This window comes from Nelumbo lutea, chromosome 5, assembly GCF_056320005.1.
Source record: "Nelumbo lutea isolate HS-2025 chromosome 5, American lotus-T2T, whole genome shotgun sequence".
In the NCBI taxonomy this organism is placed as follows: Eukaryota; Viridiplantae; Streptophyta; class Magnoliopsida; order Proteales; family Nelumbonaceae; genus Nelumbo; species Nelumbo lutea.
Genome location: NC_142688.1, coordinates 62,726,886 through 62,730,985, shown reverse-complemented (window position 1 = coordinate 62,730,985; position 4,100 = coordinate 62,726,886). Strand labels below are relative to the sequence as shown.

Genomic DNA, 4,100 nt, shown 5'->3' with positions numbered 1-4,100 from the left:
GGTTCTTGGAGTGATGGCTTACCTGATGGTCCAGGCAATTTGCCTAAGTTCTCTAATTTAATAAACCCCTTTCCCTTGAATTGAGGCTTATCGTTCAAGTATGCTATCATGAGGTTTATTTTTTCATTTTCTCCTTCTTCAAGTTCTCCCTGCTGGAGGCAGAGTTCAAGAGGATCAGTTATTCTACTTACCTGGAAGCATTCATCAATTGTCAATTCAATGGCATCAATCATAAAACAAGAATCATCACTAGAGGGTGCATGTTTCATAGCATTAGACATTTTAAAAATTATCTCCTCATCTTGTATCCTAAGGCTGAGTTGTCATTGTTGGACATCAATCATTGCTTTCCTGGTAGCCAGGAAATGTCTCCCTAGGATAAGCGGGACCTCCACATCTTCTTGCATGTCTAACACAATGAAATCAACTGGAAAAATGAATTTGTCAACTTTAACTAACACATCTTCTATGATTCCCCTAGGATGTCTAATGGATCTATCAGCCAATTGTAATGCCACTCTAGTGGGTTGGGGTTCATTCAACCCCAATTTCTTGAAGATAGAATATGGCATTAAATTGATGCTAGCTCCCAGGTCACATAAAGCTTTTTCAATTTTTAAACTGCCAATGGTACAAGGAATAGTGAAACTCCCTGGATCTTTGAGTTTCTGAGGCAGTTTGTTCAGAAGGATAGCAGAACATTCCTCATTTAATGCAACTGTAGCCACATCTCCCAGTTTCCTTTTGTTTGCCAATAATTCCTTCAAAAACCTTGCATAGTGTGGCATCTGGGCTAAAGCATCAGCAAAAGGAATATTAATATGTAAACTTTTAAATATTTCAAGAAACTTACCAAATTCCTTCTCCAATTTTTGTTGCTTCAGCCTGTTAGGGAATGAAACTTGTGGCTATTGGTGCATCCCTTGTTGTGCTTCTGGTTGTTCCATCTTCTGTTGTCTGGTCCCAAGGCTTGTTTCTGCCTTGGGTTCAGCCCAATTCTTCTTTTCTACCTCAGGCAACTCTTTTCCACTCCTTAAGGTAATAGCTTGCACCTGCTCTCGTGGATTCACTTCAGTGTTGCTTGGAAGAGTTCCCGGCAGTCTGGAAGAGATTAATTGTGCCAATTGCCCCACTTGGTTTTCCAGGTTTTTGATTGAGGCTTCCTGGTTCTAGAACCTAGTTTCTGCACCTGCTATAAATTTTGTCATCAGTTCCTCCAAATTGGATTTTGGTTCAGGCTGATGATAAGTCTGGTGGAACGGCATGGAAGTATGCTGATTTGGCCAGGACTGGTTTGAATGTCCCCTCCATCCTGGATGAAAAGTATGGTGACTTTGGTAACCCTGCTGTCTTGACGAATTGCTGACATAGTCAGCTTGTTCAGTAGATGGTCTGAACTGATTGCCAACTTGGCAGTCTGTACTGATGTGGCCTCCCCCACACAATTCACAATTAAGAGGCTGCACATGCATGGCAGCTATCTGCATTTCATCTATTTTCTTACTGAGTGCTCCTATTTGTGCAGATAGTGCTGTATAAGTGTCAACATTATGCAAGCCTTGCTGCTTCCTAGTTTGAGTTCTTTCTGAATGCCATTGATAGTTGTTGGCTGCCATTTCCTCAATAAGTGCATGGGCAACCTCAGGAGTTTTATTATTTATGGATCCTCCGGCTGCAGCATCTAATATGGTCTTATTTGAGTCAGTAAGACCATTATAGAAAATCTGCACTTGCAGCCAAATGGGGAGGCCATGGTGAGGAACTCTCCTTAACAGCTCCTTGTATCGTTCCCATGACTCATATAAAGATTCCCCCTCTTGCTGGAAAAAAGTAGTGATGTCATTCCTCATTTTAGCAGTTTTAGAAGGGGGAAAATATTTAGAGAGAAAACGGCTGGCCATTTCGTCCCACGTAGCTATTGATCCTGCCGGTAACGAATTCAGCCATGCTTTGGCTTTATCCTTCAAAGAAAATGGGAATAACCTCAACCTAATGGCATCATCACTTACCCCATTGTGTTTGAAGGTGTCACAAATTTCTAAAAAGTTAGAAATGTGTGCATTGGGATCTTCGTGGGCCAATCCACAGAATTGCACCGTGTTTTGAATCATTTGTATGATGGCAGGTTTGATCTCAAAGTTGCTAGCAGCAATATTAGGCCTGATAATGCTGGAGGCAGCTCCAGTGAGAGTGGGTTTGGCATAGTCCATCATAGTCCTCTGCTCAGCCATTTCTTGAGCTTCTTGTGCTTCTTGTTTGACTTGCCTAGCAGCTCTTAAACGGACAAAGAGAGTCCGTTCAATCTCCAGGTCGTAAAGGATCTCTTCCAGTTCAGGTCTGCTTGTCATAAACTGTTAAGGTCAAAGCAATAAAAAGGCCAATATTCACAAAAGAAAATAAATAACTAATCCTATCACACTGAAAATGTAAAGTGAATTATTGGAATACAAAAACCTACATCCTATCATGAATAAATGAAGCCGATTATACTAAAAGCAGATTTAAACCAATCATCTTATTCAAGGTTCCTTTATCTACATCCATCGATTGCAACATCTGAATTCAGACCCAATTTAGTTGAGTTCAGATCTACAAGTCTTTGGTATTGTTAGTCCAGAGAAATTAACAAATAATATTTCAGATCTGAGCTGTATATCTCATACACACTCATTGGTATACACTGCAATATACATCTATCAAATCTATGATGCGTTAGGGCTGATATCAGAGTTAGGCTTGGTTTAAGGATTTTAAGCTCTACATTTGAAGCTCAAAACTGTATAGCTTATGCATATCAAACATTTGCTAAGACCTGAAAAATCAGATCTGCAATGTTTGGTATTGTTAACTGCTGCAAGAGATCTAATCCAAACATCAATTCAGATTGGGTGCAAGAGATTTAAAAGATAACAAAACATCAAGTTCAAAGAAATTTCAGATCATGTACTCATACTACCTCAGATTCTCATGTAATTCAGATCTGATTTTACCATTCATGGCTTAAATTTTCATCAATGAGGCAAGTCTGATGCATCAAATTGTGAATTGGGTGCTGTCACTACCCGAATTCACATCAAAATAGAGTGGGTTCAGGTTTGAGTTCAGATGAACTCAAATCTGAACCCACATGCATTCAGATCTGCAACTAGCTGAGTTCAAATCTGAGCTCAAATCTGAGGTTCAGATCTGAAGGCTTACATATCAATCTTTCAAATATTTTTCATTCCTTGCTACCCTTTGATCCCTGAAGCTAATCTGATATCTCACATTGTGAATGGGGTGCCAAATTCTCATCAGAATTGAGTAGGTTCAGGTCTGAGTTCAGATGAACTCAGATCTGAACCTAGCAGATTTGCAACCAACTGAACTCAGATCTGACCCCAAGTCTGAGTTCACATCAAATTTCTTTCTTTGCTACATTTTCAGCCATGAGACAAGTCTGATGTATCAAAATATCAGTCATAATTGAGTAGTTTTAGGTCTGAGTTCAGATGAACTCAGATCTGAACCTAGCAGAATGCAGACCTGCAATTAGCTGAACTCAGATCTGAATCTAGCAGATTTGAGTTTCAGATCTGAAATTCAGATTTGAGTTTCAGATTTGAAAGTCAGATTTGAAGTTCAGATATGAAAGTTCTCATGCTATTCTTTTCCTCAAAATAAACACACTTTTTCTCAACCAAATCAGCTCAAAAAAAAAAAAAAATCATAGTACAAGTTATCTAACATTGCAAAGTCTGCCCTCTATCCTGCTCTGTTCACTGTCCCAGTTCAGATCTGAGTGATTTCAGATCTGAATTTCTTTACCCAATGCTATCCAATTGTTTTATAGAGATAGCAGATTTGTTCTAGGGTGTATTGGGGTGAAGATAACCCCCAATTACCCTTTGAATTTATATCAGTTCAGGTCTGAGTTCAAGGGAACTCAGATCTGATCTGTTACAAATTTGCTACAGCAGAACTCAGATCTGAACTCAGATCTGAGTTCTAATCCGAATCCTTGGTTTCCATTCTTTCGGTTATATGGTTCTCTCTCTCTCTCTTTTTTTTTTCACTATCTAAATATATATTTTTTTTCTTTTTGTAATGAAAGAAAAGAA

At 39.0% G+C, this 4,100-nt stretch overlaps 1 non-coding gene across 1 annotated transcript; it reads left to right on the top strand.

Annotated features, from left to right (window-relative positions):
- Positions 1 to 1,746: 1,746 nt before the first annotated feature.
- On the top strand, positions 1,747 to 1,853 carry LOC148852708 (small nucleolar RNA R71). The gene has a single exon (XR_016100034.1). It is a non-coding gene; the product is annotated as a small nucleolar RNA R71 (small nucleolar RNA).
- The last annotated feature ends 2,247 nt before the right edge of the window (positions 1,854 to 4,100 follow it).